Source organism: Ambystoma mexicanum, chromosome 9 (assembly GCF_040938575.1).
Source record: "Ambystoma mexicanum isolate Mex_15411 chromosome 9, UKY_AmexF1_1, whole genome shotgun sequence".
Lineage (NCBI taxonomy): Eukaryota > Metazoa > Chordata > Amphibia > Caudata > Ambystomatidae > Ambystoma > Ambystoma mexicanum.
In genome coordinates this window covers 1,495,669,584-1,495,691,958 of record NC_090931.1, presented here as the reverse complement: position 1 = coordinate 1,495,691,958, position 22,375 = coordinate 1,495,669,584, and the positions used below count along the sequence as shown (strand labels likewise).

General features: G+C 44.5%; 1 protein-coding gene across 3 annotated transcripts in view; it reads right to left on the bottom strand.

The window, feature by feature from the left end:
• LOC138489294 (zinc finger protein 383-like) overlaps positions 1–21,525 on the bottom strand; it is a 187,657-nt gene extending 166,132 nt beyond the window's left edge. For 2 of the 3 annotated variants that reach the window (XR_011274772.1, XR_011274773.1), the window contains exon 1: positions 21,025–21,524. The gene's annotated coding sequence lies outside the window, so the exon portion shown is untranslated. Of the gene's footprint in view, positions 1–21,024 lie in introns of all 3 variants that reach the window. The other variant, XM_069616994.1, reaches the window with a different exon arrangement.
• Between the last annotated feature and the right edge of the window lie 850 nt (positions 21,526–22,375).

Genomic DNA, 22,375 nt, shown 5'->3' with positions numbered 1-22,375 from the left:
CTTATATCCAGGACCATTTGCCATCTTGAGCCCCGGAATCCCTTTCAGCTATCGAATCCTGGTAAGACTCTTCCCTTTTTATTGCCTACCTGTGTTTTACCCTGTTTGCTTGGTACTTAACACTGCTTTCCTTTACAGCTTCCGTGGGGCTTCCAGTACTTCGCGGTCCCGGATTCTTCTCCACCTGTGGCCTCAAAGGTTGTATAGGGAGTGAATTATCATTCTCCCTGTGCGGCACTTGGGGACGGAGGTCTCACATATCTGCACGACATTCAAGTTATAACATGAGGACATATTAGAAGTGGAGAACTGTGTTCCTCCAAATTCTTCGTACAAACTCAATGCGATTTCGGCTTTTTGGAGGACTGAAATAGTGCCAGAAATATGCAAACAAACTGCCAAAAGAGAGTGAATGAAGAACCGCCAAAAGATGCCTTATCAGGGTTAAATCAAGGGCAAGAGTTGGGTGCCCCTACAATAGTAGCGCTAAACTTTGTCCTGTGTTCTTTGCTAAAGCACTTCCAAAATTTGAAACTGGAAGTGCAGCAGCATGCAGGGATTTTCTTGGAGATTACAAAAGATCTGGAAATTAATGAGTCAAATATGGTGGCTGTAAAATCAGCAGTAAACGAGTCGGCGAGGGAACTATTGTCTGAATATCAAGCAACCTCAAAGTCTCAAATGGACAAAATGAATACTCTCACGGATCAGTGGATTGGAGTAAAGGAGGAATTAACATTATTGAGCTCTAATCTTGGAGATGGAAGAAATGAGACTTTGCCAGGTAGATGTCCTCGTTACACGCAATTGCTCCAAATTAATCCTGTGAATAACCATATGGATGATACTCCTCTCTCTGAATCAGTTTTGGAGGAGTTCATACGGTTGGCAAACATGGCAGAACAGGAAGATACCCCAGCAATCATAGCTGGAGAATCCACTCTTAATGAAACTCTAGTAGTGAATGAAAAGGGAGTGACAAAGCAAAAAAAGTTGAATGGGAGAGCGAAAAAGCAAAGAAAAAGAAAACTCTTAAATTTTTACAATGAACTACATGATAAATCCAAACAAAAGAATAAGAATCAAAGTTTGGTCACTAATTGGTTTATTAAAAATTTGAAAGGCTTAAAAGCTGACGAACAAGAGAAAAATAAAAAGACAGGCCCTAAAGTAGATCGAGCAATATAAATGGAAACTACTGATACAGCTAAAGAGAAAATCGTGGAACCCCAACTACCCCACCTAAAATAACAAGGGTTACAGTGGGGCTCCAAACAGAATTAATTCAGCCACCACGGAAAAACTGCACCTATTTTTCTTACAACTAAACAAAAAATCAAAATTGAGAACTCCACCTCGAAAGATTGCGCTGATCTTCCTGAAAGCCAAACAAAAAATGGAGAAGAAGATCTGTTTAGTCACTGGGCCTCATTACAAGTATGGCGGTAAGGCAACTACCGGCACCATTGCTACCGTACCGCCATACTACGAGTTCTGCTCGCGGGTGCCCTTGCAGCCACCAGGTCTGACCTGGTGGCCGCACCGGCACCCGTGAGCAGAACATGATGGTAGCACCCGTACCGTTGTTAACGGTACCGGTGCTACCACCCTCCCCATTCCCATTGAGCCCTATTGGGCTCAATGGGAATGGGGGAATACATTTTTCCGGTGGCCAGAAAAGGGCAATTGCCGGGTCCGGCAAGGTCGTAATGACCCGGCAATTACCCTTTTCTGGGCGCGGGTAAAAAATGAATACCGGCGGCAGCCATGCCTGTACTATAGGCACGGCTACCGCCAGCCTCGTAATGAGGCCCACTGTCTTGAACGATGAGGAGAGAGATGGCATTCGGCAAGTTGATCTTCAGTGACAAGCTGTGAATGAACAAAACAATGTACCAGGCTGTGATAAATTCTCTCCTCACAAAGAGAAATTAAGTGGACCAAATGATGGTAACCAAAAAAGTTAACTTAATTCTTACCTAGTCCCAATGAGAAAGGAGCATGGTCCGACTCAAAGAAATAAGAAAGCACAGGAACAAACCGTGGGGCAGACAATCTTCATGTCGAGAATAAGTCCCTTTAAGGATGGAAGAACACCTCTAAATTGTTCAAAAATCTTGTTAGAGATTAAATTCATTCTTGATCTCAAACACTTTATCATCAGACATAGATTGTTTGACTTTCCCATATACGCCTAATACAAACATTGCAGAAATAACTCTTAAGTCAAGATTGTGGTGGGAATTGATATGGGTTCATCCTGGAACACGAGGGGTCATAGCTCTTTCTGTCAGGATACTAAAAAGTGATTCATATTCCAGAATTTTGATTTAGCAGTGTTACAGGAAACTTGGTGAAACTCCTCTTTTGGTTTGGATGGTTTCTCCACTTATTGTCAACTGGCAGTGGGTTCTGGTTTGGGTCGGATTTCGGGAGACTTATTCATTGCATGTAGGAATTAGGTCTTTTTAAGCTCAAAGTTGCTCTCAGCTGATATATCGGCTATCTTAATGGTTACATTCAAAAGTAGAGGGATAAAACGTAATTTAGAGTGGATTATAATTAATATCTATTGGAATCCCTCTATGCTCCCTCTAATAGATTTTCTACAAAACCTATTTAACCTTTTGATTAACTACACTTTCCAATTTGCCTCTGATGAAATCTTAATATTGGGTGATCTTAAATCCCATTGTACTACAATTAGATCTACCGGCATGAACAAAGGTAAACAAAAGGAAGTTAAGGATGTTAAACGTCAATGTCGAGGGAAACATCCTCTGTGCTCTGACTTGGAGGAGGGGTCTATCCTATTTGACAATTGATTACATCTTTGCCTCTGAAAATCTGTTTGAGAGTTGTGTACAATTTAACATCAATGAGGGCAACTTTGACGATCATGCCATGTTGGAATCTACTTTTAGTTTTTGTAATGGCCATCAAACATCTCTCTATGCACCGCAATTATCAGTAAATAATGCAGGAAACCAAATAGTATGGAGTGGATCAAGTCTATAGAAAAAAAATATCATCCTCATTTACACCCACCGATAAAGCCAGGTCCTTTCTTCTGATTTACTTAAAGAAATCACCAAATCCGGGCACTAGAATGGAATTTCTGAGGTTTAGATAAAATATTCTACCCGGTTCATAGTGATAATACCGAATACAAAAATCTCGAAAACAAAAAGGCGGAAAAAAAAATATTGAATTTTTTTAATGTTTTTTTTTCGAAATGGGGGGGGGGGGGTTCACCCTCAACCCCCCTTTTTTTATTTTAACCCTTTTTTTTTACTTACCTGACCCCAAAAACACATAAATAAATAAAATAATAATTCGATATTTTCTTTTTTCGAGATTTTGGTTTCGAGATTTTTGACATTCAGTATTATTTATTCGGCCTTTTGACTGACCACCATTCTACCCACCTTAGAGATTCTTCATATTAGGGAAGATTCGTACAGGACGTTCGGTCAGTAGATACTGTGTCCTTCCGGGAAAGATTGGCTTCAGGAAATGAAATTTTTCTTATGGCTGAAATAGCCGGTCTATTGAATGAGTTGAATCTAACTGGAAAGAAAGTGTACTAAAAGAGGAAAATCTCAATTCATCTCCTAGCCTTTTCTAATGAATTTGTATTATCTCATAATATTGTATGCTAGATACTATATTCAGTTTTTTCATACACTGTTCTGATTTATGTAGTTTTCTCATGCTTTATTTGTTTTAATTTGGCAGTAACTCCTTTTTTCCTTTACGTGTTGAGGGATGAATTTTACTGTTTTAAAAGGATTTGCGTGATTGAATTTAGAGATCGGATTTTGTTCAGTAAGGGTTTTACTTTGCTGAATGTTTGTTTTAACATATTTTCTTTTGTCTTTCTCATTTTGGGGAAATGTTTTTGTCTTTGTTTTGTGTGATGTGGAAAAAGTCAAGATTTTGTTTTTGACTAATGCACAATAAATAAAAAAAAATGTAAAAAGATGGAGAGAACCATAGTTGCAATGGGGGATCGGGAGCTGATAAGGGATTGTACAATGCACAAAGAACACACCGGGCAGTCAAGCAGCAGTTCAGGGGAACAAGTGTCAACTGCAACACATGAAACAACGAATCAAAGGGTAATGAGGGCTAGGGACTAGATTACAAAAGGCAGCAGGGAGCTGAGCAGTTCACAAATATGGAGGCGCTGACAGTAAAGTGAGCATCCAGAAATGATAGCCAAGATAAAAGACCTAGCAATTGACACAGCAGTATTTACAGATAGAACTCTGATTTGAATGACAAACTAGGTAAACAAGTCTAGTGTTTAGGCACAGCCCGTGGATTTAGAGCAACATGATTTGATTTTTAGAATACAGTCAAACTGCAACCTTTGAGTAAAGGCAGCAGATTACAAAGTAACCAGATTCAATTTGCAAAATGCAGTCAGTGGCAATATTTGAATTAGGCCAGCAGATTCAAAGGCATCTAGATTCAATATTCAAAAAATAGTCAAAATGCTACTTTTAAAAGCATCTAGATTTGTAGTTTAGCATGAGGTTGAGAAAGGCCTAACAATTGAGACAGCCAGCAATTGTCAGGAAGCAAACAGATTAGAGATTGACGGCCAGAGTGAAGGGTTCCTGCATCAGATTAGACAAGTGAGAAGGTAAAGCAAAATGATGGGGGAAAAGCCAAAACAAAAACAGCATGTTAAAGAGCTAACCGGATCAAATATCCCTGAAGGTGGAGGAGCCCAAATTCAAGGCAGCAGACAGGCGGACGCAAAGTGAAACATCAGGGCTCAGTAGACAATACATATAGTATAATTTGTGGTACAAGTATGGCAGGGCAAACTATAGTAATTGCAGCCGGGAATTACTAGAGGATGCGATGAAGGCAAGTCTGTAGTGGTATGCAGGCCAGTGAGAGCAGCTTCATGGAAGAGGGAGCAGGGAAAATATATTGCAGGCCATGAGGTGGTAGAGTGTGAATACGCACCCCGGAGTGGTACTTAGTGGGAAAAATTGTTGGAGAACTTAGAGTGGGCTCAGTCACATAGTCAAGCGGCCACAGAATAGATGATGCGGATGAGGGGGTGGTGGGGAGAGAGCAAGGAGGCCTACCGGGATGTGAAATTGCAGCAATCCGGAAAAGCATGAGCTCAAGCACGCGGGCGGTGAGCAGGGAGTGGGTCCAGAAATGGTACGTCTATGCCCTTTATAGGTGGCCGTTGGCGAGGGTGGCGTTGCCTGCGGGCTCCCAGGTCCGGAAAGAGTACTTGCCTCCCAGGAACCAATCATGCTGGGCTCAGGAGGTAGATGGTGTGCATCAGCACACTTCGATTCTCCCAGCGGCTAAGTTGGAAAAGGTCCAGCCGGGTTGCAGGCAATGGGGCACCACGCTGCCCCAATGGTCTGTAGCAAGATGTTGCTGCAGCAGAGGCAGGAAGAAAAGGAAGGGTCTATAGAAAATGCTAGAAATAGAGAATGGACTATATCTAGGTATTGATTTGGGAGGTGGGAAGTGATGCCCCGGTTGGTTTACAGAGATAGTGGGTCGAGGTTCTGGAGGAGTATATGGGGAGCTGACTTGGGGGTGGAGTGGGTAGGTCAGGTGTATGGGGTCTAAATGTGATGATGTCCTTTCTCTTGCAAGAGGTGGAATAAAACCTTCCCTGTTCACCTGAACTTTAAGTTGACTGGTCTCCTGTCTGGTTAATATACATTCCATTATACGTGCATATGGACTGAATGGGCTGCTTAGTGCTCACACGTGACATCGGATTACTTGAGCTATCTCCAACATTTGCAGGTCAGGGTACGGAGCACAATTAAACAATGGTGTGTACAGCAATCCATAAACAGTAGTTCTTCATCCATCCATGGCCCTCCCCAGTGTATTAGGTACAGAGCCAGGCAGTGAGGACACTTACTATGTTGTACAGGAGTAGTGTGACCAACACCTTGCAGGCAATTTAAGTATTGTCAGAAAATGTAAAGCGAGAGGTGCTTGTGTCTCATTTGGGGCTAATTTTCCTCTCATTCCTTTCACTCCTCATTCCTCTTTCCCTACAACCTCCCACTTCCCCTTCACTCTTTCGTTCTGCTCTTCTCTTTTACCCAGTCTCCTTTCTAACTCACAGTCCTTGTTTCACCTTCTCTCTCTTCACCCATCTCTGTCTCTACTCTCTCCGGGTTTCCATTTTTGGTGCCAGTGGTAAAGACACAATTATTATCAGCATTCTCTTGGCAATCAAGATGTTCTACAATATGTATTTTCAGTTTCTGAAGCATGGTGTGTACCTGGAGTCACCTCTTGGCAGCTGTCACTCACATGTTCTGCGCCCATGCTTTTGGGATACAAATCTGGCCAGCTGCTGTTAGGTATGCTTGCAGTTAGTGGCTAGTAGTAGGAGAATCATATGTCATCTGAGAGGGGTTTTATAGATGGCTCTAATACCCATGGGCCTGAGCACTGGGGACTTAAGGAAAAGCATTTCAATATGTTCATTAGGTGGGGAAAAGCCAAATCCTTAAGGCCTTCTGAAACGGAAAGTGGTTCTTGATATTTCTGATGGCAAAAGGAAGAGACAACCAAATATGGTGCAAGGGGGCTCCACAGAGAAAGTGATTCCACTCACTCCCTCCCTGGCAAAGCCGGGAATCTGGAGCATAAGGAAGGTTCTGGAAATAGAGAGCAGAATGCAATATAGTTCTCCAATTTCTCAATGATAAATGCGGGATCCTTTCCAAAAAAAAAAAACTGTGTGAGTGATACAAGTGCCTTGAAGAGAATCCACTCTCTTACTAGAAGCGAGCAGAGCTGTCTATTTACAGGGGATATCTGAACCCTTCTGCAGGACTTGAGGCAAAGATAAAGACTTTGGGCCTCATTACGAGTTTGGAGGTAGCCATGGGGCCTCATTACGAGGTGGGCGGTATGGGTTTAACGGCACCGGTAATGGTGCCGGTAAACCCATTCCGCCCTATTAAGAGGTTCCCTTGCGGGACCCGCTCTGAACGTCTGGTCAGACCAGGGCCCTCATTACAACTCAGGCGGTAAGGGGTTTACGGCGCCGTAAACAGCGCCGACCCTTACTGCCTGAGTACGAGGTCCCTTAGCGTAATGGAGGACTTAACACCTGCTTTTAGCAGGTGTTAAAATCCATGGCGCTAAGGGACCATGGAGTTAATTACGCCACCGTAATTTACGGTGCCGTAATTAACGCCTTCCCCACTCCCATTATGCCCTATGGGGCAAAAATGGGAATGGGGAAGGGTAAATGGGACATGGGGATTTACCGCCCCACTCACCTAGGAATGGGGCGGTAAATCCCCATTCCGTAAACATAGTTTACACCATGGCGGTAAAGTCACAACCCAGGCGGTAACTTACCGCCTGGGTTGTAATGAGGCCCCAGATGTCCTTGCGGGTCCCGCAAGGGGACCAGGGAGCTAATAACGGGCCCGTTATTAATGGGCCCGTTTTTAGCTCCATCCCCATTCCCATTGAGCCCTATGGGGGCTCGAATGGGTATGGGTTTTTTGAATGAGGAATTACCGGGTCCTCCAAGACTGGAATGAACCGGTAATTCCTCATTCAAGGAACCCGGACACAATTTTGGTGGCAGCCATGGCGCTAATAGCACCATGGGGGTCATTACAAGGTTGGAGGTAGCCATGGTGCTAATAGCACCATGGCTACCCCCTTACCGCATACCGGGTCCGGGTTCCTGGAATGAGGAATTACCGGGCCATTCCAACCTTGGAGGATCCGGTAATTCCTCATTCAAGGAACCCAGACCTGGTAGCTCACCATTCCCATTCGAGCCCCCATAGGGCTCAATGGGAATGGGGAGCATGCTAAAAACGGGCCTGTTAATAGCATGCTGGTCCTTTAGTGGCTCCCACTAAGGGCGCCTGGTAAAACCAGGCGCCCTTAGTGTGACCCGCTAAAGGACCTCGTAATGCGGCGGTAAGGGGTTAACGGCACCGGCACCATTACCGGCGCCGTTAACCCCTTACAGCCAAGGTCGTAATGACCTCCTATGTGTAGCAGGAGCACCAGCCCAACACTCCTTATAAGTTTAGCCAGATGTTGCATGTAAATGTTAAATAAAATGGGGGATAGAGATGAGCCCTGAGGAACACCGCAGTTAAGCAGAGTGGGGCTAGAGGTTTAAGGGCCCAACATTACTGACTTCTGATGGTCAGCAAGAACGATAATCCAAGTCAGTGCTTGCCACCAATTGCTGCTGCCTGCAGTCATCATCCCTGGATGCCATGTTTGATGTGTCAAAGGCTGCCAAAAGATCTTACAGCAGCGGCACAACACTGCCCCATCAATAATACACCTGGCATCGTGTTGGAAAGCGAACCTTTGCTTTCCATTTGTGATTTTTGGAAACTCTGAGGCTGCTCCAATCGGCACTGCGAGCCGTTGCTCTTGCCGACACCCTCCCTTCATCTCCGCTTCCTGGAGGAGGCGGACCTGCGTGTGTCACGTGACGGCACACGTGACTACATTCTGCTATTAAAGCAGCTTCGAGTCGCCCGAGCGGCGCATCGTGTTGGAAAGCGAAGGTTCGCTTCATTTATGATTTTTGGAAACTCTGAGGTTGCTCCAATCGGCACTGCGAGCCGTTGCTCTTGCCGACAACCCTCCCTTCATCTCCGCTTCCTGGAGGAGGCGGACCTGCGTGTGTCACGTGACGGCACACGTGACTACATTCTGCTATTAAAGCAGCTTCGAGCCACCCTTGCGGCGATAAGCCCATCGGCTGTTGTGCGGCTGTTGGGAAGCTGGTGGGGCTGAAGTGGTGAAATTACTGTGCAGTGGTCAAGTAAGGGCGCAGAGTACGACGTTACTCCTTCGGGGTACTCTATAAACGAATAACTTGTACAGTATTTTAAAACTACAGTCGAAATTTATTGTTTACATACTTGCACGGGATTGCTTGAACTATTTACTTGCATTCACTTCTAATACTGCAGTGTGTTGTGGCATTTTAATTTTTTATTCTTGTATGGTCAAACAAATGACTGGGTAAGACAGTCTTTAACATTCTTAAAACATTTATTCTATTCAATTCATATTTACATTTTATTTCCTAGCTTCATAAAGAGTGGTGACTCTTTTGGGTTTATATAATGGGAGTCACACTCAGAAGTATGGGAAGTATCCCAGAGGAAACCACAGTACAGGGGGGTAGAGTCCCACCACAGGTGGTAATTTCGCTACCACAGCTTTCGCAAGCGTTTCAAACAGTTAAAGTGGGTTCAGCTCCTTCCATGGGAGAGGGGACTCTGGTAGCCCCTCAGGGAAGTTCTACTTCTCTAGGTAAAGAGGTCCCCACGGATTTTGGCCAGAGCAAACCAATCAAACGGACTCTATGGTAGAGGTGGTGGGAGTTATAAACCGGACTTTGTTAAACATTGAGTCAAAGATGAATTTTCTGGCTGATGAACCAATGGCGGTGGAGCGAGATTTAGTATCAGACACTTCCATATTGGCTCCACTGTTGTCCCACGAGCTTTCTAGGAAAGTTCACGAGACCCTAAATGGAAAGAACCAGTATCCACAGTCTTCTCACCTAAACAATGGGGCTATAAGGAGAAATTGTCACAGTACCAGTTTAGTTATAAGCATGAGAGGGAAATTGGTCGAGGGGACGAGATTTCCCCATTAATATTTCGGGACAGGGAAAGTGTTAAATCAGGGGACGATGACTCCTTAGTGGAGAACCCAGAGACTGAGGCTGAAGAACTAGAGGCTGTTGAAATAAAAGAAGTCTCCCAACAGGATCAGCTACCCCCAGTAGATGAGTTATCATTCCCGGTTCTCTCTAGAATCATGGACTCTATGGATAGAGGTTACGACACATTGAATTATGAAATTCGGGAGCTTAGACAATCAATGAAGGAAGTACTGAGTAAAGTGCATTTTTTGGAAGGTTACATAATGGCAGTCTCAGTCTTTAATACAGTAAGTCCAAAAAAGGTGGACAGTGACGGGGCTGGGGTGGCTCAAGGTAACAGTATGGAACCTAAAAGTATGGAAACACAGGGGGAGAAGGTTGAGTTAAAGGGAGATTGTTTTTTGGTAGTACAAGAGGTATCAGGAATAGCCCTCCCGTCGGTATCAATGTTGGGGAAGGAACAGGTACAGGAAATCAAGCTACTGAGTAGTAGCCCAAAGGCGAGAAAACTTAGTAATACTAACAAGCAGTATTCTCAGCAACAAAAAAAACAACAAAAAACTGTAAGCTCCCTCCTTCACAACAGAATAAAGGGTGACGGAAATTCCTGCGTAACCTAAGGTTGGCAGTGGATAAACATATGCAAATTATAAGAGATATATTAGATCAGAGAAAGAGGACTTTTTTATAAACAGGAAAAGGGGCCCAAACAAGGAAGCAGTAAGGATTAAGGAAGCTGATAAGGTTTCATCTGTGTTGGATATTGCGCAGGAGGGGGATAGTCCTTCTTTTGATCTAAGTAATATATCCGTTTACCCAGTAGACATGGATTAGGTAGAGACCGAAAGGACTAAGGGACTAGAGGTCATAAAAAACATTGAACCTGGAATTGGGAAGGGAGTTGGAAAGAGTTGTACTCTGGTGGAAGGATTGTTGGTCCCACCGCATATAACAGTAGGTAGGGGACTGGTGAATCCTTTGGTAGAAGCTACAGTAACAGGAAATTTATCGGCTCCTAAGTTGTATGCAATTTTCTCGAAACCCGGGGAGGAGAAGAAGGACCTGGTGAAGTTGCCTCCGCTAAGGGTTCCTCAAATAGCGCCTTTCCCGACCCCAAGATCAGTGGAGGAAGTGGGTCTGGGGACTCCAAAGTGTAAGTTTCTGGATCTATCGAAGGGGGTGGGGGAGAGCATGGGGCAAGAAAGAACGCCAAAAAAAAAAAAAATGGAATTTAAGGCAAGAGGCAAACTCGGAAAAAAAGATGCCAGTCAATGGTGATCTAACCATGTTTATGAATCGTTTGTTTGAAAGTTCAACTAGATACCCTTTAAACAGACATTACATCTTGGCTTTAATGCAGGAAATCCAAAATCTGAAATTGATATCCTCAGGGGACATTAAGACGGTAGAATTCGTCTATGACGATTGCTTAGATATTGTAAGACTTCATCTAAGGTCATACTTAACAAAGGAAATAATACTGGGGGAGAGAGAACGCTTCCTAGCCCTTGGTTTTGAAGTTACAGATACAGGGCCCTCAATTTTATCAAGTTTGGTACCCATCCACCAAGGAAAGAAAGGCAAGATACAAGATGAAAGAGAAAGATATAATAAGGAGATTTATAGTTCCAGAGGTTATACGCAAGTTCCTTTTGGTAGAGGGGTAAATCAGGAAAGGGAGGAAAATCGATTCCAACATACATGGTGGTCTAACTGGTCATTAATTACAAGGTACTCAGGAGGGTATAAGAACATTATGAACAACCACGAACTCTTCTTAAATTTGGATATTATTTGTTTACAGGAAACTTTTCTGTTAGATACACCCATGATAGATGGATTTAACACAATCTATGCTAGGGTCCAACGGGGAGCGAAGGGTAGGCGTTTGGGGGACTTTTAACAGCAGTTAAACGTTCTTTGGGTCTTTCAATGCAGGTAATTGATGTAGACAGGCCAGACATCTTGGTTGTACTCTTAGAATGGCAAGAAGATGACGAGAGTCCCATAAGAAAATGTTTCCTGGTAAACGTTTACTTCAGTCCCTTAAAGGATAAGTTGGAAGAAGCCTTGATGGCAATTTCTTTCACACTATTGGGAGAATTTCCAGAAGAGGGGGCCTCAGTGATAATTGTTGGAGATTTTAACGCAGAATGCCTAGACGAAAAGTGGTATCTAGAGAACGATAGAAAGTCTGTTTGCAAGGAATCCCGGGAGAGAGGGAAGAGGATCATTCAGGAATTCGAGGCATGGAACTTAAGTATAATCAACGGTAACATACAGATGGACATTCCGCCAGCTTTCACATGGCAGAATGGGTTGTGGAAATCAACAATAGATTACATCTTCATTTCGCATGATCTAACCACAAAGGAGTTTCTTTGGAAATAACATTCCTGAAATGGAGCGACCACTCCCTTTTGGAATTTAAACTGCTTGGTGTGGCAAAATATAGTGAATCAGACACTGTGGGAGTGGAAATAAACTTAAGAAAGAATGAGGTTAAGTGGGCCCCTAGAATTGCAGCTGTATTTTTGTCTGGAATTGTAAACTTGCCAGCAAACAAGATGGCCCGCCTATGTACAGCAGAAGGATTCCCTACCATGGTGAGGGAGTTGTTAGGTAGGTTAACAACAGACAGGGGCTTAACCCAGATGGTGGCAAGTAGGAAGGGTTCTCACTTCTTTGATGTAGAAGTTCAGGTACATAAAAAGGAACTACATCGAGAAGTGAGGCTTCTTAAGAAATCTGCACCTCCGGGTTATATGGAAAAGGTGAGGAAACTAAAACAAACATATAGGAATTGGGCAAAAAATAGAAAGTATATATTATACATTAAAGATGCCGAGAGAATGCTGGCTTGTATGTCAGGGAATAGGCCTGGTATATTCTGGGACCTAATTAAACCAAAAGGTACACAAGATTATCTTCAGGCGCAGGCGGTTAGTGACATTGGCCGGGTGAAATATTTCACTGATTTGTACAGGGTGGAAGGCTTAGACCAGTCAGTCACATGGCCAGAGGCAGACTGGAGGGGTGCTATAGAATGGGACCTGGAAGATCTAAAGATCTAGATAAAGAAAAGCAAGTCCTCGAACGCACCGGGCCCAGATGGTCTCTCTAACCTGACCTATAAAGGTAATCCAGCTGTTTGGTCCCAGGTGTTGTCTGCTTTGTTTGTAGATATTTTGGCTCGTAACTCGTTCCCCTCTACCTGGTCAGCAGCAACCCTAATCCTTGTTTTTAAAGGTGGGGATAGGTCCTCTCCTCCAAATTATTATAGACCTATATCCTTACTAGATGCTTCGAACAAAATATTTGCGAAAATACTGCTGAAAGCCTTACAAAAATGGGCTGTGGAATCTGATTCCTTAGATGTTTTTCAGTCAGGTTTCCGGCAAGGCCTGAGTACATCTACCAACTGTATGGTGCTAGATTTACTAGCACATCAAGCAAAGATGCAAGCACAGCCAGTATTTTTCGCCTTCCTAGACATTAGCAAAGCTTTTGACATGGTTAACAGGGCCCTCTTGTGGAAAAAAACTGTATGATAGGGGTTGTCCGATAGCCCTGCTAAGTATTTTGGTGGCCCTCCACACAAACACAAGGATAAGGGTAAGGTTGGATGAATTGGGTAACTATTCCCCTTGGGTACAGACAAACAGGGGCTTAAGACAGGGGTGTGTCTTGGCACCCTTTCTCTTTTGCTTGTATTTACTGGGACTGGGAGGCTGTATGGAATCCATAAAAACCTTCCCTCCAAGATTGGGGGCTATGGTTGTCCAATACCTACTTTATGCAGACGACATTGTTTTATGTGACCTCACAGCTATCAGGCTCCAAAGAGCTTTATTAGCCGTGGAGGGGTTCCTGGAAAAACTAGACTTAGCACTAAACACTGTAAAATCAAAGGTTCTGGTGATTAAGGGGGGGTAGGAAAAGTTGTAAAGTATTGCCCTGGTATTTGAAAAACGGCAAAATAGAAGTTGTAAACAAATTTGTGTACCTAGGACTGGCAATTTATGACAAGTTCTCGGGTCCCGAACTACAGGAAGATTTACGGGCAAAATTTGTAGGGGCTGGGGTACAACTTAGAATTTTCGATGGTAAATTCGGTAGATATTCTTTTTTACCAGTCCTAAAACTATACAAACAACAATTAACCCCAAAATTAATTTACGGAGCTCAAACTCGGAGTCAGCCGATTAATTGGGCATTGTTAGAGGGGGCATTATGGAAAGGTTTGCTCCAACTTCCGCAGTCAGTCCCTTTAGCAGGGATTCTGTTTGAATTAGGTTTGTTACCAATACAGACTCTGGTAGACTGGGGCAAGTTTCAGTTGTTGGTAAATATACTGAACCCACCAGGGGCGTCAATATATGACCAATTAAATCTGGTAAGACTTCAGGGCGGCTGCAGGGTGCTCAGGGACTGGGTTCTGAATTGTCAATTAATGCTGCAGCAGGCAAATATTCCACTGGAGGAACTGGAGTTGACACCAAAGGTTGCAAAACTAAGATGGTGTAGATATGTATGGTCCAACTTGAGATCTGAGATAATGGAGTATAAATGCTTTGGGGATCATTTTCTCTGGTCATGTAAAAGTTTCAATACACCAGCACCTTACCTTAAAAAACATCCATCGAGATCCTTCAGGTCTCAAGTGCTAAGGCTCAGGTTGAACTTGTTATTAACAAAAGAAGTACTGGGCCGTCGGGCGAACATTCCGCAAGAACAGAGACTATGTCGGTACTGTAACACAAACAATGAGACTTTAAAGCACTTGTGTGTGACCTGTCCCAAACTGATTGATTTGCGGTCTTGCTTCCTAGTAGGTTTGGTTTACTCCTCCGAGAATGAACTATGGTGGAGGATAATGAATTGTAATGAATTAAGTTTGACCATACATGTTTTAGAATTTTTAAGGAAAGTTGCAGTAATTTTATAAACGTTGGATATTTGTATGTTGGATTGTGTATTTGTGGATTGTATGTATATGTGTTAAAAGTACCTTAGTACTGTGTAACACAATAATAAAATAAATAAATAAAAATAATACACCTGATATCATCAAAGACTTACAGGAGGCTTGCTGTGAGTCAAGGAAGTTGGATGAAACTCTACAACTTTAAGGAATGCAGGTAACTCTACTGAGATCAAATGGGACGTGTGAAAGCACAGGGATTGAAACTTCCAGAAGCTGGTAGCTATTTAGTTCCTGCTTGTAGCCAAGAGGAGCCTGGTCAGCTTGACACCAACAGCTACCAGGAGCTACCTGTGCTATGGGACATTAACCCTGTGTGTTTGGGTATGTGACTAAGAGTACTTCGGGGAACATCTAGAAGAGATTTTAATCATACTGGTGATATTTAATGGACACATGGTTATAGTTTGCTGCTCACTTGGAAATTAGAGTAATGGTGCGCTATGTATTAACTCCTTGTTCCCTGGAGGTAGCTCCTTCTAACCATGTCATGACGATACCGAGGAGCTGCTTTTAGCTCCTGCTCAACAAATCCTTTCTTCGATACCTGCAATGTAAGGCAAAAGCATACCTAGAGAAACTGGGTTAAAAAAAATAAAAAAAAATATACATAAATTAGCTTTGGGGCAATTCGAAATCGTACAAAAAAGACTTGAAATAATGTACTTTGCTTTTTGCTCTAAATCTCATATACAAATGACATAGGTAAATTACATCCGAATCATATCTTCATTTTGAAAAGGGTTAAACAGCAATACCCATGTTGAAAGCTAACCAAGTGGGAGGGCTTCTTCTCATCCTGTGATATAGCAGAGGTGATTGAGAAGTTAAAGAACTCCAGAGCGCCAGGACCCAACGAACGGCAAACATTATCATGAAAAGATATACTATGGAATGGCCCAAGAGCCTTGCAATTATGTTCCGTAAGATTATGGGCCTCATTACGAGGAGGGCAGAATGGGTTTAACAGCGCTGGTAAAGGTGCCAGCGCTGTTAGACCCATTGCGCCCTATTACGAGGTCCCCTAGCGGGACCCGCTCTGGATGTCTGGTTTTACCAGACGTCCTTATCGGGTCCTGCGAGGGGACCAGGGAGCAGCTCCCTCCCCATTCCCATTGAGCCCTACGGGGGCTTGAATGGGAATGGGGAAGGTCCGGGTTCCCTGAATGGGGAAATAGCGGGCCCTCCAAAGTTGGAATGGCCCGGTATTTCCCCATTCAGGGACCATGGACCCGGACCCGGGTTTGGAGGCAGCCATGCCCTTATTAAGGGCATGGCTGCCTCCAAACTCGCAATGAGGCCCAATAATATCTTACTTATTTCTGCCCGGACCTGGACTGTGGGCCTCATTACGAGTTTGGGGGTATCCATGCCCTTAATAAGGGCATGGCTGCCTTCAAACTTGGGTCCGTGGGCCCATGAATGGGGAAATACCGGGCCATTCTGACTTTGGAGGGTCCAGGTTCCCCATTCAGGGAACCTGGACCCGGACCATCCCCATTTCAACCCCCATAGAGCTCAATGGGAATGGGGAGCATGCTAACAAAGGGCCCGTTAATGACAGGCCCGTTGTTAGCATGCTGGTCCCCTCGCGGGACCCACAAAGGACGTCTGGTCTATGCAACCTCGTAATGAGGCGCTCCGGGATTAACAGCGCCGGCACCTTTACTGGCACCGTTAACCCTTACCGCCTCACTTGTAATGAGGCCCTGTATCTTTGCTGGTCATGATTGTCAAAAAGGCAAACCAGGGATATCCAAAACTCTACAAGCAAATAGCTACAGGCTAGTAGCTACAGGCCAATAGCTACAGGCTAGTAGCTTCAGCCCAATAGCTGCAGGCTAGTAGCTACAGGCCAATAGCTACAGGCTAGCAGCTACAGCCCAATAGCTTTTCTAGATGCAAGATCTTGCATCGCTCATATTAAAGTTTAGTTTAGTTTATCATTTGATAATGCGCTCCAAACCCAGGGGTAGCCGGGCGCAGCAGTTACAAGAATACTTAAGCTTAAGTTACAGTCATAGGATACATACAAAGGATATGATAGATACATTACATGTATTATTAAGGTATTAGCAATACAGGTATACAAAATATACTAGCTGTGAATACAATATAGAATATACAGGTCCCTAAATAAAATGGTCTGACGTAAGTTTCAGAGGTATCAAGGTCATTAGATGAGATAATAGATCCGGGCCTATCACGACAGCACAGATTGTGGGTCATCATTAGTTCAGAGCCAACTTTTCACGTTGCATCTAAATCTTGTGTAAGGTAGGTTGGCTCTCAGTGTGGTGGGGATTGCATTCCAGGTACGGGCAGCTCTGACAGGGAAACTTGCTCCACCCGCTTTATTAAGTCTAAATCTGGGTATTTCAAGTAGGCAGTGGTTAGAAGCTCTAATGTGGTGAGTGGAGGCTTTTTTTGTCAGTCTGGCCGAGATATAAGGGGGTGCAGTGTTGTTCAGGCCTTTATGGGTGAGGGATAACGTCTTGAGGAGAATTCTATCACTGATTTTTAACCAGTGCTGGTCTTTCCTGATGTTGGATATGTGCGCTCTTCGGGGTATGTCCAGAGCATTGTTCTGCATTATTTGCAATTTATTTATGACAGTTTTGCTAGCGCCTGCATAAAGGGCATTACAATAGTCCAGTTTGGACATTACTAAGGCATTGGCTAGTGTAATACAATTAGTTTTGGAGAGGTAAGGTCTGCAGGCCCTGATTAATTTGCAGGTGTAAGCTGTGGAGGAGGCTAGGGAATTAATTAGTTTTTTGAGGGATAATGTAGAGTCAAGGTAGAAGCCTAATATTTTTACCTCGGTTGCCACTTTGATTATATTGCCATCTATGTTGAAGGCAAAATAATTAGGGCTACGTTTTTTAAGGTTAACGTCGGAACCCAGGATCAGTATCTCTGTTTTATCATCATTCAGGCAGAGGACATGAGGAGGTAAATCTTGTTTACTAGAGCTGTGTCTTCGACAAAGTTGCCAGATAGAGGTATGAGGATCTGCGTATCATCTACATAATTGGTGTAAGTTACCCCCAGTCTGTCAAGTTTGTCGAAGAGTGGCTTAGTGAAGATGTTGTACATTGTAGGGGAGACACATGAGCCTTGTGGGACGCCACAAGTGATTTGTATTGGGTCCGCTGATGCTAAGGGGGAGAACACTCATCGTACGGTTGGCTAGGAAGGATTTTACCCAGGCTATAGCTTCACTTGAGAAATGGGCGACAGACGCTAGATGGTTGCATAACACTGCATGGTCCACCAGGTCAAAGGCAGCCGATAAGTCAAGGAGGAGGAGCATAGCTGTTTTGCCTTTATCCTTCAACTCGTCGATTTGTGTCTTAAGGTCAATAAGGGCCGTTTCGGTCTCATGAAGTGGTCTGAAACCAGATTGGCGTGATCCTAGTAGTTGGTTCATCTCCAGATAGTTTTGGATCTGGAGGTAGGCTACTCTGTCAATGATTTTGAGTAGAAAAGGGACCGTGGTGATAGGCCTGTAATTTGTAGGGATAGCTGGTTCAAGGGTATGTTTTTTTAAGGAGGGGCAGTACCCAGGATTCTTTAAGGTTTGTGGGTACAATACTGGATCTAAAAGGAGGCATTAATTAGTTTTGAGATGAAGGTTGCTAAGTCCCTTGCTAAGTCCTTAATGACTTGTGCAGGGCAGTTGTCACCTTGGCAATTAGAGGGTTTCAATGATAAAATCACCTTTTCAGTTTCCAAAATGGATATGTTAGTGAAACTGAAAGGTTTGCCATTACTTTGGGTGACTGTTCTGGGTGAATCAGTCAGGTGGGTGGTATGGGTTCTTGTGGGGCTCAAGGATGCTTTCTTCTTTGCAATTTTAGTTTGTAGGGTTGTAATTTTATTAGCTAAGGCATTTTGGAGGCTAGTGCACCATTGTTTGTCCTTAGGGACGTTGTCTGTGGGAGCAATAGGGTTTTCCATTTCCAGGAGGATGGAGAAGAGTTGTTTAGAATTAGAGTTGGCTTTGCAAATTCTATCATTGAATGTGTCTTTTTTGGTTTAGATTATTGCCTTCTTGTATTTTTTGGCAAGGTTGTCAAGTAGGGTTTTGTTCTCCATAGAAGGAGTATGCCTCCAGATGGCTTGGAGTTTATGTTTTTGGATTCGTAATTCTTTAAGGTGCGGGGTGAACCATGAGTCGAGATGAGATTCTCGTTTACTTTTACGTAGTTTGATAGGGGCAATTATATCCACGGCTTTGGACATAGCGTTGTTAAATGTCTCGACTAGCGTATTGGGGTCAAGGTTGATATTGCTAGCAGTGAGAGCTGGTAGGAGAAGTGGGAGAAGTTTTTCAGGCATGATTTCTTTTTTACTTCTAGTTGGCATGGGAGGTACTATTTCCAGATTATTTGGTTTAGGAGGCTCTATCGTAGCAGAGAAGCAGATGAGGTGGTGGTCAGTCCAAGTTTGTGGTAAGATATTAGAAATGGTAGTAGCACAGTTTCGGTTGGCTATCCAATCTAATGTCCGTCCTTTTATGTGTGTCGGGGCTAGAACCTTCTGGGTGAGGCCATGATTGACTAAGATGGATTGAATGGAATAGGCTTGTTTGTCCTCAGAGTCATTAAATACCAAGTTAAAGTCACCTAAAAGAAGGAGCTGAGTGGAATCTTTAATGTTATTGGTGAGGAGGCTTGATAGGTCGTCCTCAAAGTTACCTAAAGGGCCTGGTGGTCTATACACTAGTAAAACAGTTAGTCTACTATTATTGGTTATAGGTATTTTGGCAGAGAGAAGTTCGCAGGATGTTATTTCTGGGTGAGGGGTAAGTCTTACAGCTAGATTAGTTTTGGCGATAATAGCCAGACCGCCTCCCCTAGAGTTGGGCCCATCGACTCTTAGTAGGTTATAATTGTCTGGCATGGCAATCATGAGTGCGGGACCTGCGGCATCATGGAGCCAGGTCTCAGTGATTGCAAGGAGATCTAAGTTATCCATGGCTAGTATGTCAGCAATTTCCGTATTGTGTGCTTTGAGGGACCTGGCATTAATGAGGGCTCCTGATAAGGTAGGAGTTGTAGTTTTTTCTTGAGTAAGTCTAGGCTTAGGAGTGTTGGCTCTCTTCTGGTTATAGTGGAGGTCCGTTTGTGTTTTAGGGCGGCTTTCTGCCACTGCGGCAGGCGGGTTAGGATTGGGAGCAATAAGGGTTAGTATGGAGCCTAAAGGTCTGGTTCTTTTGTTTTTAAGGTCATAAAGGCATGGTAGTCTCGCTCTAAGTCGGGTGTTTCTCTCCTGCAGGTTGCAAGGTGTGGAGTTGGTGTGGGCCATTGTTATGGTAATGGTTAGAAAAGTCCAGAGTAAGAGTAGGTATATGTGGCAGGTTTTAGTAGTGCACATGTTGGGGGACAGGTAGCAAGGGGGCATCTATATTTGACAATCCCAACAATGACTGAAATGCATGCAGCAGAGTGTACCTGGATTTGACAAACCCAGTGAAAGAAAAATGCATACAACAATGGGCACCTAGATTTGACAATTCCCATCAGCGACTAAAATGCATACAACAGCAAGCGCCTAGGTTTGACAATTCACATCAGCGACTAAAATGCATACATCAGTGGGCAGTTAGATATGGCAAATTCCGTCAATTAGTATTGGTATGTTGGCTTAGGGCATGTGGATGGGGCAGCGCTGGCGGGTATAGACAATCTCTCCTCAGTTAGGTGAAAAAGCGAAGTCTGATAGTTACACATAATTAATGGCAGCGCTACAGAACGGCAGCCGATAGAGAGGTTCACTTAATTCAGTCAATGCCCATAGCAACAGGCGGGCACAGGACCAAGCTATTTTACCAAAGCGTTGTCAGAATAGTAAAATACTAAGTTAGATAGTTTGAATCTGGTGCTACGGGGCAATATTGAGCAGATTATAATTAGTAGCACAACAACGTAGTTCAGACAGTTCATATAACGACAAACAGAAATAGTTACGTGTTGACTCGACTGTCGATTAACAGACAGGCAGTGCAAATTGCTTCGGAGACTCAGCAAGTGACCAGTGTCTCATGAACTCAAGAGTGTGCACACGTGTGACATATCCAATTCAATAAGCGTGATTGAATGCGTGTAGCTATGGAAATCTACATCAGGCATATTCGCTGTGGGCAAGGCAAGCACGAGACGTTCTTAATGGAATTTAAATTTGTCAGCAGTCTTTCGGCATGTGTAATCATGCGGACATGCCCGGTGGCAGTGACTAGCCGTATAGTACAAGGTATGGGATGTAATGCACGGGCGGTTTATAGACCAGTGCCGTTAGCAAATGCATTATGTTTAGACTGCAAGATACGGTGCTGTCAGTAGACAAAGCTTACCTCCAATAGTGTACGATCGGCTATGAGGCAACGTTGCTGAAATACGGTAAAGGGATATGATTCCACCTATGAAGGGATGGGGGTGAAACACGAGATCGGCAGGGTTTCTGGCGTGGGCGTCTGGCAGTTTGCCTGCTGCTGGTAGCTGGAAGGCAGGCTCAGGGCAGGTGGAGCCTTGTTCGTCGTGCCTTAGTAGGCATGCCGGCTCCTCGCCAGCCGGCGAATCGGCAGGCCAGTGAATTAGGCTGCCTGGGCCAATCCGGAGTGGCCTTGCAGGGGTAGGCTTCAGGCACAGGAGATGGGCACTTTACCACGGCAAAGTGGCCATTTTGGAATGGAGGCCCTTGTGGTTATGTGGGTGAAAATCGTACAGAATGTGGGTAGAGGGCGTTAAAGAAGCCCAATTTCCTTCGTTGGGTGCAAGGAATATAAAGCAGATGCGAAAACTGGAAATTGGGTGGATGGGAAAAAGATTTCTTCAATTTTCTGAGCTGGCTTGTAAAAAGATGCCGGAGGCCCACGGGATTACCGTAATGCAGGGCAAACCATCTGGAGTTGGTGCACTGCTTCTGCAGTGTGTTGGGAGCTCCTGCTCCTTCGGCGGCTGCTGGTAGCTGGAAGGCAGGCTCAGGGCAGGTGGAGCCTTGTTCGTCGTGCCTTAGTAGGCATGCCGGCTCCTCGCCAGCCGGCGAATCGGCAGGCGCAGTGAATTAGGCTGCCTGGGCCAATCCGGAGTGGCCTTGCAGGGGTAGGCTTCAGGCACAGGAGATGGGCACTTTACCACGGCAAAGTGGCCATTTTGGAATGGAGGCCCTTGTGGTTATGTGGGTGAAAATCGTACAGAATGTGGGTAGAGGGCGTTAAAGAAGCCCAATTTCCTTCGTTGGGTGCAAGGAATATAAAGCAGATGCGAAAACTGGAAATTGGGTGGATGGGAAAAAGATTTCTTCAATTTTCTGAGCTGGCTTGTAAAAAGATGCCGGAGGCCCACGGGATTACCGTAATGCAGGGCAAACCATCTGGAGTTGGTGCACTGCTTCTGCAGTGTGTTGGGAGCTCCTGCTCCTTCGGCTGCTGCTGGTAGCTGGAAGGCAGGCTCAGGGCAGGTGGAGCCTTGTTCGTCGTGCCTTAGTAGGCATGCCGGCTCCTCGCCAGCCGGCGAATCGGCAGGCGCAGTGAATTAGGCTGCCTGGGCCAATCCGGAGTGGCCTTGCAGGGGTAGGCTTCAGGCACAGGAGAAGGGCACATTACCACGGCAGAGCGGCCATTTTGGAATGGAGGCCCTCGTGGTTATGTGGGTGCAAATCGTACAGAAAGTGGGCAGAGGGCATTAAAGAAGCCCGATTTCCTT